This window comes from Cetorhinus maximus, chromosome 17, assembly GCF_964194155.1.
Source record: "Cetorhinus maximus chromosome 17, sCetMax3.hap1.1, whole genome shotgun sequence".
Lineage (NCBI taxonomy): Eukaryota > Metazoa > Chordata > Chondrichthyes > Lamniformes > Cetorhinidae > Cetorhinus > Cetorhinus maximus.
This window is the reverse complement of record NC_135895.1, coordinates 7,356,267-7,370,843: the sequence shown is the minus strand read 5'-3', so window position 1 is coordinate 7,370,843 and position 14,577 is coordinate 7,356,267. Positions and strand designations below refer to the sequence as shown.

Below are 14,577 nucleotides of genomic sequence, written 5' to 3'. Positions count from 1 at the left end.
AAATGCCTCTACCAATCAGAGTCCACTTACCAATCAATCAGCACTCTCTTCTCATGCAGTATAAATTGTTGTTCCCTTTGAGATTTGGTATTCTTACGAATTCTGACCTGATGAGTGAAAGACAAAAATCTTTGACAGCATGTCTCTTTTTCAGCAATGCTCAAGTTTTGTATTACCAAGCAACTATTTAAATAGGTATTGTAATGCAAGATTAAGTTTCTGTCGAGCAATTTATTTAGCATTTTCTGTCTCGGCATTTAATTCCAGCTATTGCAGAACTTTGTTATTCTCCATGTGCAAAGCTTTGTGTAGTCTAATAGTTTGACTCATAGGCATGTTTCAACGGCATGGAGACATGGTTTGTAATTTTTAGCAAGAGCTCTTATCACCTTCACAAAAGCCCTTTGGTATAGAATTGAGACACACTGTCCCTATCCAGTTTCAAGGTCGTTGAAAAGCACCTAACTACAAGGTGGTTAGTCAAATCCTGGTTGATGGCTTATCGGGTTGGCAATGATATAATATATAGCAACATCTGTCCAGTTTTGGCAAGGCAAAATAAATAAAAGACCAGAATGTTGTGGGTTCAAGCCATATTTCTGGGACTTGAGCACACATTTCAGACTGAAACTTCAGCGAGTATGTGTAGTGTCTTTCATAGCCTCAGACTATCCCAAAGCACCCCACAGCCAATAAATTACTTTGAAGTACAATCACGAATGTACTGCAGGAAGTATTGTACTAGCAGCTAGTTTGTGCACAGAGTACCACCAATTGCAGTGAGATATGTAACTGCATTCTGTTTTATAATGTTTTAAGTATAAATATTGGTCAGCTGACCAGGAAAGCTGTCCTGCTCTGCTTCAAGTGGTACTGTGGGATTTGGTGCTTCTGTCATAGAGGGCAGAGGGGCTTTGTTTGACATCACATCAGAAAGATGGCAACTCCAACAGTGCAGCACTCCCTCAGTACTGGTACTGAAGTTTCAGTTTATATCCTGTGCTTAAGTCCCTGGAATAGGGCTTGTGCCCACAGCCTTATGACTGCAGAAGGAGTTATTACCATTGAACAATAGCTGAAAAGTCTAAGGAGTCAAGAACTTGGCCATATTATACATTTGGAATAGAGGTATAGTGTTTGTGGGTTGAACAAATCAGCGAATTGGCAACATAATTTGTCTTAAAGACTTTGCATTAATTTTTCTCCATGATCTAATCAATAAAGATTTTTTAAATCCGTTCATTGGATGTGGGCATCGCTGGCTGGGCCAGCATTTATTGGCCATCCCAAATTGCCCTTGAGAAGGTAGTGATGAACTGCTACCTTACACCACTGCAGTTCATGTGGTGTAGATATATCCAATGTGCTGTTAGGGAGGAGTTCCAGGATTTGACTCAGCGACAGTGAAGGAACGACAATATATTTCCAAGTCAGGATGGTGAGTGGCTTGGAGGGGAAATTCCAGGTGGTGGTGTTCCCATCTGCTACCCTTGTCCTTCTTGATGGGAGTGGTCATGGGTTTGGAAGATGCTGTCTAAGGAGCTACTTGGCTGGGGACACAGCAAGTTCTGAAGCACAAGTCAGGGTCTAGAGCCTTTTCAGTATCCAGTGCCTTCAACTGTTTCTTGATATCACATGGAGTGAATCGAATTGATTGAAATCTGGCATTTGTGATGCTGCAGACCTCCACAGGAGGCCGAGATGGACCATCCACTCAGCACTTCTGGCTGAAGATTGTTGCAAAGGCTTCAGTCTTAACTTTTGCACTGATGTGCTGCTCCCCCATCATTGAGGATGGGGATACTTATGGAGGCCCCCCCCCCTGCAGTGAGTTGTTTAATTGTCCATCGTCATTCATGACTGCATGTGGTAGGGCAGGGGAGCTTGGATCTGATCCATTTGTTGTGGAATTGCTTAGCTCTGTCTACCACTTGCTGCTTATGCTGTTTGGCACGCAGTCCTGTGTTGTCGCTTCACCAGGTTGACATCTCATTTTTAGGTATGCTGGTACTGCTCCTGGCATGCCCTGCTGTGCACTCCGTTGAACCAGGATTGATCCCCTGGCTTGATAGTAATGGTAGAGTGAGGGATATGCTGGGCTGTGAGGTTACAGATTGTGTTTGAGTACAATTCTGCTGCTGCTCATGGCCCACAGAGCCTCATGGTCTTGAGTTGCTGGATATGTTCAAAATCTATCCGATTTAGCACAATGTTCGTGACACATAACATGATGGAGAGTATCATCAATGTGAAGACAGGACTTCGTCTCCACAAGGTGATCGCTCCTACCAATACTGTAATGGACAGATGTATCTGCGGCAGGCACGTTGGTGAGGATGAGGTAAAGTATGTTTTTCCCTCTTGGTTCCCTCACTAGCTGCCGCAGTGTAGCAACTATGTCGTTTTGGACTCAGCCAGCTCGGTCAGTCGTGGTGCTACCAAGTCACTCTTGGTGATGGCCATTGAAATCCTCCTCCCAGAGTATGTTCTGTGCGCTTGCCACCCTCAGTGCTTCCTCATAGCAGTGCTCAACATGGAGGAGTACTGATTCTTCAGCTGAGGGGGAGCAGTACGTGGTAATCAGCAGGAGGTTTCCTTGCCCACGTTTGACCTGATGCCATGAGACTTCATGGGGTCCGGAGTCGATGTTGAGCACTCCCAAGGCAATTCCCTCCTGGCTGTGTACCACTGCGCCATCACCTCTGCTGTCAGGTGATGGTGGTGCCTGGGGCATTGTCTGTAAGGTATGTTTCCGTGAGTATAACTATGTCAGACTGTTGCTTGACTTGCCTGAGATAGCTCTCCCAGTTTTGGCGCAAGTCCCCAAATGTTAGTAAGGAGGACTTTGCAGGGTTGACGATTGTTGTTTCTGGTGCCTAGGTCGATGCCAGGTTTGTCCGGTTCCATTACTTTTAAACTATTTTGGCAATCTCCACCTATCACTGGCCCTCTATCCAGCTCTACCTGTCCCACCTCCCCTTAAACCAGCTGATATTTCACCTCTTTTCTTTTTTTCTTTAGTTCTGATGAAGAGTCATTCGGACTCTAAACGTTATTGTATCCCTCCGCAGATGCTGTCAGACCTGCAAAGTCTGAGAGCACTTGTGTATACAGTGGAAATGTTTGCTCCCCAAGTATGCTAGAAAGCTTAGCGATTAGGTTATTTTGGATTTTAACTTTCTCAACAGTTTTCAGTAGATAGATTTTGTTGGTTATTAATATTAACTGTGAAGCCTGAGTAAAGTGAGCATCCTATTTGAATCATTCCTCATTTGAGATGGTAATATCCCTCATTAACTCACTATCATTGTGTAAATGTAAGTCAGAGGAGATGTTCTACCTCGCAGAGGCTGAGCGTCAACTCACAGACACTTCCTCTTACCTCTCCCTGGACCATGACCCCACCACTGAACATCAAGCCATTGTTTCCAGGACTGTTACTGACCTCATCTCCTCTGGAGATCTTCCTTCCACAGCTTCCAACCTGATAGTCTCCCAACCTCAGACGGCCCACTTCTACCTCCTACCCAAAATCCACAAACAGGACTGTCCCGGCAGACTGATCGTGTCAGCCTGTTCCTGCCCCATGGAACTCATTTCTTGCTATCTTGACTCCATTCTCTCTCCCCTTGTCCAGTCCCTTCCCACCTAAATCCGTGATTCCTCTGACACCCTACATCATATCAACAATTTCCAGTTCCCTGGCCCCAACCGCCTCCTTTTCACCATGGACGTCCAATCCCTCTACACCTCCATCCCCCACCGGTATGGTCTAATGGCTCTCCGCTTCTTCCTTGAACAGAGGCCCGAACAATCCCCATCCACCACTACTCTCCTTCGTCTGGCTGAACTTGTTCTCTCACTGAACAATTTCTCCTTAAACTCCTCTCACTTCCTCCAAATAAAAGGTGTGGCTATGGGTACCCGCATGGGCCCCAGCTATGCCTGTCTCTTTATGGGGTATGTGGAACATTCCTTGTTCCAGTCCTACTCCAGCCCCCTCCCACAACTCTTTCTCCGGTACATCGATGATTACTTCGGTGCTGCTTCATGCTCTCGTCTGGATCTGGAAAAATTTATTAATTTTGCTTCCAATTTCCACCCCTCCATCATTTTCACATGGTCTATCTCTGACACTTCCCTTCCCTTCCTTGACCTCTCTGTCTCAGTTTCTGGTGATAGACTGTCCACCAATATCCATTACAAGCCTACTGACTCCCACAGCTACCTCGACTACAGCTCCTCACACCCCACTTCCTGTAAGGACTCCATCCCATTCTCTCAGTTCCTTTGCCTCTGTCACATCTGTTCTGATGATGCCACTTTCAAAAACAGTTCCTCTGACATGTCTTCCTTCTTCCTTAACCGAGGTTTTCCACCCACGGTGGTTGACAGGGCCCTCAACCGTGTCCGGCCCATCTCCCGCGCATCCGCCCTCACACCTTCTTCTCCCTCCCAGAAACATGATAGGGTCCCCCTTGTCCTCACTTATCACCCCACCAGCCTCTGCATTCAAAGGATCATCCTCCGCCATTTCCGCCAACTCCAGCATGATGCCACCAGCAAACACATCTTCCCTTCACCCCCCCTGGCGGCATTCCGCAGGGATCGTTCTCTCTGAGACACCTTGGTCCACTCCTCCATCTCCCCCTACACCTCAACCCCCTCCCACGGCACCTTCCCATGCAACCGCAGAAGGTGCAACCCTTTACTTCCCCTCTCCTCACCGTCCAATGGCCCAAACACTCCTTTCAAGTGAAGCAGCATTTCACTTGCACTTCCCTCAACTTAGTCTACTGCATTTGTTGCTCCCAATGCGATTTCCTCTACATTGGAGAGACCAAACGCAGACTGGGTGACCACTTTGCAGAACACCTTCGGTCTGTCCGCAAGCATTACCCAGACCTCCCTGGCACTTGCCATTTCAACACTCCACCCTGCTCTCATGCCCACATGTCCGTCCTTGGCTTGCTGCATTGTTCCAGTGAAGCTCAACGCAGACTGGAGGAACAGCACCTCATCTTCCGACTAGGCACTTTACAGCCTTCCAGACTGAATATTGAGTTCAACAATTTCAGATCATGAACTCTCTCCTCCGTCCCCACCCCCTTTCTGATTTTCCCCCTCCTTTTTGTTTTTTCCAACAATTTATATAGATTTTTCTTTTCCCACCTACTTCCATTATTTTAAAGTGTATTTCCATCCATTGTTTTATCTCTACCTTTTAGCCTATTTTGATCCCTTCCCCCCACCCCACTCCCACTAGGGCTATCTGTACCTTGCTTGTCCTGCTTTCAACCCTTAATTAGCACATTCTTTTAGATAATATCACCACCCTCAACACCTCTTTGTCCTTTTGTCTGTGACATCTTTTGGTTATCTCCACCTATCACTGGCCCTCTATCCAGCTCTTCTTGTCTCTCTCTCTCTCTCTCTCTCTCTCTCTCCCCCCCCCCCACCCCCACCCCCCCAAAAAAAAAACCAACTTATATTTCACCTCTTTTCCATTTTTACTTAGTTCTGTTGAAGGGTCATTCGGACTCAAAACGTTAACTGTGTTCCTCTCCACAGATGCTGCCAGACCTGCTGAGTTTTTCCAGGATTCTTGTTTTTGTTTTGGATTTCCACCATCCGCAGTTTTTTGCTTTTATTTTGCTCTTTGTGATGCTTTGTTGAAGATGCCTTTTCAGACAGAACTAGTGTGGATTGCAGGCTGGAAAAGTCATTAGATCAAGTAGCTAAGAGCCTATGATCAGAATAGATAAGTTTCCACGATCTGGTTGCAAACAAATTGTTTATATACAAATTAAAAGGGAGTGGTGCTGGAACCTAAGCCTGAGAGAGGACGTTGATTTGGGGTGTCCACAAAATAGTCAGCCGTGTGTACAACAAATGTTGGCCTATTCCTATTAATTCAACCAAGCATCATCAATATGACAGGACTCAACAATTGAAAGTCATTTAAGTAATTTTGGACATTACTGGCATTAAAATAAATACTTGTGTTTGAGTTTTTACAGGCCAATTTTTTATTGTACAACTTATTCTACAGTATTGTACCTTGTGTTCAGCCTCTGATGTTTTTTTCAAATTAGCTGATCTCTTCAGAAGCAGAGATGGTGCTAGTTAGGGTTTGGAGCAAAGTTGCAAATCACCCTGAAGCCCTCAGGCTAAGAGGAAGAACATTGCCTTTAATCTCCATTAATCTCCAAACAGCCACTATTCACCATGTGGATGTTCGATGAATATATTGAGCTTGACTGAGCAGAAGTTTCGACTGCACTCTCTGATAGCACTTGTAAGTTTCTCAGAAGCCCTCATTAGCTAAGGAAGGTTGTTCAGTACACCATTTAGTAGATAGTAATTTGCACAGGCTTGTCTCACACCCATGTAAAAATAGGAAGTACGGTTTTGTGAACAGGAAATATGAAGAGACACATCTATACTATAGATAAACCTCTTATATTAATGGGACTGCAGCATAAGGTGATAGTTGGGAAGAGTGCTCAGGATAACCTGGATAATATTGGCCAAATGTGTACAGTAGCCCACTACGGTGTGGCCTTAGCACAAGCCAGAAAAAATGGCCACAAATACCTGCCACAGATCTTAGTTTCCTGTTGACCTCTAAATTAAATTCTTTGAATTAAGCTTAACTATTTTTCATAGGAAAATGGTATACAGAAATGTGCCTTGTCTCTTATGACTCATGCTTTGAAGCGAAGTAACCCGTTATATTGCTAAATACCGTAGCCAATTTAAGCACATAATTGTTCCATCCCAATCTCAGCAAATTAGGTAAGTGACCAATGAATTGGTTTTGGTGTTATAGGTTGAGGGAGGAATGTTGACCAAGACACTGGGATAGCTCCCTGCTCTTCAACTATTGCCACAGAATATTTTACACCCATTTAAATAGCAGCAGGGGTCTCTGTTTAACTTCGAATCAAAGGATCAAAGCTCCAACAATGCAGTATTCCCTCAATACTGCATTAAGTGCTAGTGCAGGCTTTGTGTTCGAGTCTGTAGGAGATATTAAACCCACAAGCTGATCTGATTTGTGGGAATGCAGCCAACCAAGCCAAACTGTCACTGAAGAGAACTGTTTTTTTGACAGGACATATGCCATGTTGCTGTATCTGGAAATGGCCTTATTTCCTTTTGGGCTAAAAGAGACTTTGATCTGTCTGGACAGGATAGATCACATGTAAAGAGGAAAAAGAAACTCTGGGGCAATAACTTGAATTGTTCGGGCTCACTCTCCCTCCACCGCTCTTCTCCCCACCCTCCGCCACTGCTGTCATTGTCACAAGCTCTAATAAAGAGTCACATCTGACTTTTGTTGAAGAGTGGGCCTTGTGTACATGGCCTTTCAGCTGACTATCTCAGTTGAAAGAATGTAGACACTGCTCTTTCCACATAATAATATTCCTTCTTCCTCACCCTTCTGCCCCAAAAAAAATTGAGTGATTGTGGAATGGCAGGTGATAATAAAAGGGGTCTTAATTTCCAAATTTATGCAAGACTGAAAGCAAACCAATAGCTACAACCCAGTGGTTAAAGCTGGCACTGCATACACATTAACCGAGAAAAATAGCAAAAGCTACATAACCTCAATAAGCTCTCCAGAACAAACCTGATTATAGGTCTGTGACGTGCTAGTGATCTGAGTGTGCGGTGTGGCATGGGTCTCGCTTAATGTAAGCAGCACATTACCCAAAAATCCATTGGTAGTATGGTAGAGATTTCTCTCGTTTCATGCAGAAAAACTGGAGATGTGTATTGCAGGGGGAAAAGAATAAAAGACATTTCACCATGGGGAACTGGCAGGGGGAGGGTGCTGACGGGACCAAAGGAGGAGAGTGGTGGGGAGGGTGCAGGGTTGTTGATGGGACTCTAGGAGTGGGGGGGGTGGGTCCTGTTTTGAACCTGGAGTTGGGTCTGAAACTGCCTCTGCTGCTTGACCTGTTTCTGGAACCATTCCCCCACCCCAAGGCGGGGCCTCAGGCTGCTGCTACCGGCTGGGACCCATTAGAATTCTCTTTCTTCTGACACCCCCAAAAATCCAAACCACCTGCCAAAGCCGAACGACTCTGAGGAGAGTGCTGGCCAGTGCTCCCTCGTGGTTCTGTGGGCTCAGATCTGCACATGCACAGCAGCATGGTGCACGTGTGCAGATACAATGATGCAGACACAAGACACCCAGGACAAATGGTGTTCCATGAAACTCAGGCGTGGGGTGGAAAGCCAAAATTCTGGGGCAGTCCTGGAAAATTCGGGAGGATTGATCATCCTTATGTATTAGTACTCTGCAGCTAAATAGTTTATCACACCCTGACCCCCTCAGTTCAGTCCAGCAAGATTATAAGAAATAGGAGAGGAGTAGGCCATTCGGCTCATCAAGCCTGCTCTGCCATTCAATAAGATCATGGTTGACCTGATGTGGCCTTAACTCCACTTTCCTGCTTGCCCACCCCATAACCCTTGACTCCCTTGTAGATCAAAATCTGTCTAACTCAGCCTTGAATATATTCACTGACCCAGCCTCCATTGCTCTCTGTGGAAGAGAATTCCAAAGACTAATGACCCTCAGAGGAGAAAATCCTCTTCATCTCGGTCTTAAATGAGAAACCTCTTATTTTGAAACTGCGCCCACTAGTTCTAGACCACGCGCCCCCCCACCCCCAACAAACCCCATGAGAGGAAACATTCTCTCAGCATCAATCCCATCAAGCCCCCTCAGAATCTTGTTTTAGTAAGATCACCTCTCATTCTTCTAAACCCCATTGACTACAAGCAAACCTGCTCAACCTTTCCTCATAAGACAACCCCTTCATCCCAGGAATCAGCCTAGTGAATCTTCTTTGAATTGCTTCTCATGCAAGTAAGGAGACCAAAACTGACACTGTACCCTTAAGTGCAACTGCCCCAGATCATAGACACCCTATTCTCACCCCTCCCACTTAAAACCACCACATTTTCTCCTGTTAGATGATGGTGCTCACACCTCTGATCTTCATTCCATGCTGGCAAGCTCCTGTCCCATCCCATCTCTCCTCTGCTGCAAATTGGACAATCGGGCAATGACTCCAAGATGTAAATGTTTGGTATGTACAGGGATCTGTGCCATCTGGATTCCTCAAGTTCACTTCCCTAACCTTGAGCACAGTCTGACCCTAATATAGCTTGTACCCAAGTTGAAATTCAGCAACTTTAGACCTTGACTGTTTTACCTTTTTATTTGTGCTTGTATCTCTCACTATCCTCATCCCTTTCCTTTTTGAAATTGGTTTTCTACTTTGACTTTTTCTGTCAGATCTTTGCACATTCTCCAATACTTTTTTTAAAAACAAAAACCACCCTCTGTGTGCTATAAACCCATCATGTATCAGTTGGGCTAAGTCAGTGGCTTCAGTGTGAAAGGCATAGATTTAAACATATAATCTAGGTTGGCACTTAAGTACAATAATATAAGAGTGCTTCATTATTGAAGGTGCCAGCTTTTGAATATAATGTTAAACCGAAGTCCTGCCTGCTTGTACAGGTGAAATTTAAAAATCCAGTGCCAGTATTCAAAGGGAAGCAGGGAGTTCAACTTCTGTTCTGGTGTACATTTTTTTTCTCAACCCACAACACCAACTGGCCATTTATCTCATTGTGCATTCTTATATGAGCATTGCTGCATTTGCCAACTTTAACAGTGACTGCACTTGAGAACATTCTCTTGATGTAATTCAGCGGCTGTGAAGCGCTTTGACTGAGGATGTGAACAGTGTAATTGTTTTCCTTGTTTCCCCCTCACTTTCCATTATCTGCTTCATTGTGATAGTGAGCAAATCTGACTCTTGGCTTTTGCCTCTTTTATTTCCCCACGTTTTTTTCCAGTCTCTATAAGAAGTTTGTCTATTTTTCAATTCTGAAAAAAATTTCACCTGGAAAAACTAACTTGTTATCTCATTTCAAATACTTAGACTCATTATGAGCTTCCAACACTTGGGGCGGATATACCACAGGGGCACGAACAGCATGCCACCCACGCCCCCGGAAGCGACATCAGCATGAAACTGACATACTCCGCGCCAACCCGCCCCACAGCCATAAAGCACTGTGGGGAGGACTAAGGAGGGCCAAGTGGGACTTCTGCCCATCATTTGATTGGTCAGCAGCTCCATCATCCTCAGCAGCACCAGGAAAGCGTCAGTAGCCGCTGCTGGGGCTGTAGAAGATGATGATCAATGCCCATGGATTGCCGGAAGAGTTAAGTCTGGGATCTTGGGCCGGGAGGATTTGGGTAGGTTAGGAGGAGGGGTGTGGTGGGGGGGGGGAGGGGTGAGAGGTTGGGTTTAAGGGAGAGAGCAGATAGTTCGAAGCGCCCCTTCCTTCCTTAGGTGGGGGAGGGGCGCCCAAGACAGCTGCCGAAGAGCAACACCACCCCACCCTTTAAACATTAAATTTTAAAGACTGGACTTCCTGCTGCTTGTTAACAAGCCTAATTGGTCCTTAATTATTGATTTAAATTTAAATATGGTAGATGGGCTGCTGATTTCGCCCCCTCCCCCGCCATTTGTATTGTGGAGGAGAGCTTAGGGATGGGCAGGAAGGGGGTGGGATGGGTATCGACGCCCAGCCACTGAAATGCATCCGCTGGGGCATGTAAAATTCAGTCCTTAGTATTTTATCTGTTTTCCAGCATTTCCAACATGTTTATCGTCACAACCTCTAGCAAACTGGGACAGTGCTTTGAGTCTATCTGAAGTTCTTGTTGGGTTGGTATTTAGCTTTCACTTACCCCAAAGTAACAATTAATTTGTTCCATCTGCATAAAAATCTGAAACCTTTGACCATCCAGTGTAGTTATAAAAGCTTTCTTTAGCTCATTGTAACTCCAGTTTAGTATTTCCTTTACGTAAGACTTGTCTTGGTCGAAGTTTTAATTCTGTCTTATCACTGAACCCCTCACTATCAACATCCTGGGGACTACCATTGACCAGAAACTGAACTGGACTAGCCACGTAAATACTGTGGCTACAAGAGCAGATCAGAGGTTAGGAATCCTGCGATGAGTAACTCATCTCCTGACTCCCCAAAGCCTGTCCACCATCGACAAGGCACAAGTCAGGAGTGTTATGGAATACTCTCCAGAAGGCATTTGATAAAGTGCCGCATCAAAGGTTATTGCAAAAAAATAAAAGCTCGTGGTGTAGTGGGTAACATATTGGCATGGATAGAAGATTGGCTAGCTAACAGGCAACAGAGGGTAGGCATAAATGGATCTTTTTCTGGTTGGCAGGATGTGACAAGTGGTGTGCCACAGGAGCCTCCATTTTTTACAATTTACATTGATTACTTGGATGAAGGGACCAAAGGAATGGCCGCTAAATTTGCTGACGACACAAAGATAGGTAGGAGAGTAAATTGTGAAGAGGACACAAGGCTTCAAAGTGACATAGGTTAAGTGAGTGGGCAAAGATCTGACAAATGGAATATAATGTGGGCAAATGTGAAAATGTTCATTTTGGCAGGAAGAATAAAAAAGCATATTATCTAAGCGGTGAGAGATTGCAGAGCTCTTGAGATTCAGAGGGACCTGGGTGTCATAGTGCATGAATCACAAAAAGCTAATATGCAGGTACATCAAGTAATTAGGAAAGCTAATAGGATGTTATCATTTATTGTGAAGGAAATTGATTACAAAAATAGGGAGGCTATGCTTCAGTTGTACAGGGCACTGGTGAGACCACATCTGGAGTATTCTGTGCTGTACTAGTCTCCTTATTTAAGGAGGGACGTAAATGTGTTGAAAGTAGTTCGGAGAAGGTTTACTAAACTAATACCTGGAATGGGTGGGTTGTTTTATGAGGAAAGGTTGGACAGTTGAGGTTTGTATCCACTAGAATTTAAAAGAGGAAGAGGTGGCCTGAGTGAAACTTTTAAGATCCTGAGCGGTGTTGACAGGGTGGATGTGGAGAGGATGTTTCCTCTTGTGGGAGAATCTAGAACGAGGGGTCATGGTTTAAAAATAAGGGGTCATACATTTAAGACAGAGATGAGAATTTTTTCCTGAGGGTTGAGAGTCTTTGGAACTCTCTTCCTCAAAAGGCGGTGGAAGCAGAGTCTTTGAATATTTTTAAGGCAGAGCTAGATAGATTCTTGATTAACAAGGGGGTGAAAGGTTATCAGGGGTAGGCAGGAATGTGGGGTTGAGATTACAATCAGATCAGCCATGATCTTATTGAATGGCAGAGCAGGCTTGAAGCTCCTAATTTGTATGCTCCTACTTGCCTGGATGAGTGCAGCTCCAAAAGCACTCAAGCTTGACACCATCAATGACAAAGCAGCTTGCTTCCTTGGCACCCATTCCACAAACATTCACTCCCTCCACCACTGATGAACAGTGGCACAGTATGTGCCACCTGCAGGATGCACTGCAGAAACTCACCAAGGCCCCTTAGGCAGCACCTTCCAAACCCACGACCGCTACCGTCTAGAAGGACAAGGGCTGCATATACATGGGAACACCAACACCTGGAAATTCGCTTCCTAGCACTCACCATCCTGAGTTGGAAATATATCACTGTTCCTTCACTGTTGCTGGGTCAAATTCCTGAAGCTCCCTCCCTAATAGCACTGTGGGTGTACCTAAGCCTCAGGAACTGCAGTAGTTCAAGAAAGCAGCCCACCACCATCTTCTCAAGGGAAATTAAGGATGGGCAATAAATGCTGGCCGAGACAGCGACTCCCACATCCCATAAATGAATTTTTTTAAAAGTCCAGTTTAATTTATTCATTTTAATGTATTTTGTTGGGACATTTAGTTTGTCGTAGGCAGGCCAGATCACTCAATTCGGTTATAAAAATTCTGTATAATTTGTTCAAATGTATTTTTGATTGGCTTTTTAATTTGGAAAACTGTTAAAATCTCTTTAAAATAAGCATTTTTCTCTCAAATAGAGAATCTGTTGTGACTCTGAAGAGAGTTAGTGAGGGCAGCTAAGTTCTTCGGTGGTAAGAAAGAATCATGATGCGAGAAAAAATACTCACCCTAATTTACAACTTTATGCTGAACCGTTTTTTTTCTATTGCAAGGAGCTAGCTTAAAAATGGCTGTAAATTTTGCCTTACTGCTACTTTTTTGTTTTTTCCCTGTTTGGCAGTTAAAGCCTAAAACATTATCTATGGAAATATTAATTGAAGACTTTAGGCAGGGAATTACGTGCTATCAGTTTTACCTAAATATAAGGATGTGTTAAAACGTGGACAAGGAGCTAGACCTCACCTTTGGAATGTATTCTGAAGCACCAGTCTATAAAATATGTAGAACAAAAAAACTCAAAAGGCATAAGAATTCCAGAAATACACATCTAGGGGTGACAGTGGCGTTGTGGTAATGTCATTGGACTAGCAATACAAAGGCAGCTGGTGAAATTTAAACTTGATCAATAAATATGGAATTGAAAGCTCGTCTCAGTAATGGTGACCATGAAACCATTGCTGGTTGTTGTAAAAACCCATCTGGTTCACTAACGTCCTTTAGAGAAAGAAAAGCTGCCATCCTTACATGATTTTGTGATGGTGAGCAGTGAAGCTGCTTCGACACCCATTAAAGTCTGTGTACTTTTGTAAATACATCTATATTTGTAAAATTAGTGTGTGTTATCTAATTGGGCAATAAGACCACTTAATTCCACTTTCATGCCTGTGTTTCAATTCTGTCAGAGGGGGAACACTCAGGAATGGAAAATTAAGGGTTGATTTAAAAGTCCCCAACCCGCTTCCCCCGACGGATTTAACTTACTGGATTCAGTAAATTCCTATTTTTTTTTAGAAGAACTGGATTGGAGAACACCTGTGGTGAATGAACCATCATCAGCAATGTTGCTGTGGTAACACCGTGCCTGATGTAAGAAAAATATTCCACCATATCCTGGGGTTGTGGCTTTCTACGGTCTTTTTCAAGTGTTTGCCTTAGGAATCATGGCTCCTAGAATATCATCTGGGTATCTTAAACAATAGTGAGACTAAAATGCACTAAATTTCATTTCATGGTATTTAGATACTTTCCAGAAAACATGATGGGCGGTAGTTATAGAAATGGACTTTCCAAAATCTGAATAGCTGCCCATGTGCACGAGTGAATGAACATTTTGTAAAGCAGAGAAAACTGGGAACACTTGTATTTTTGCATCTTGCTGCTTGTTGATCTTTAGCCATGATTGTTTCTGAACTTTTATGTGAAGTATGCATCTTTGAAGGGCTGTGATTGAGCATGGGTGGTGAGTACAACTTTAGACTTTATAAGCACCTTTTGAAACGGTGCTTAAATGTTGTTTAATAAAAATATTAAGGATAGCTTTTTCTAGCTAAATTGTATTTAAATACCTTTGCCAGTTTTATTTCATTAGTGTAGCTGAAAAGGAACTGATAGTATAATTTCAATAAGACTGATTTTAAAGAGGTTTTTCCTTTTGGGATGTGCCGATGTGATGGTGACAGCATAACAGGTCTCAACTGAGGTTTGGTTGTTCATAATCTCTGTAAATATTTATTTGGACTAAAAAGTCTGTTTGGAAAACTGAT

The 14,577-nt window shown here is 43.9% G+C and overlaps 1 protein-coding gene across 3 annotated transcripts in view; it reads left to right on the top strand.

Annotated features, from left to right (window-relative positions):
• The window catches only part of prkacba (protein kinase, cAMP-dependent, catalytic, beta a), a 143,912-nt gene that overhangs the window by 75,112 nt on the left and 54,223 nt on the right, over positions 1-14,577 (top strand). The gene's annotated exons all lie outside the window — the stretch shown is intronic.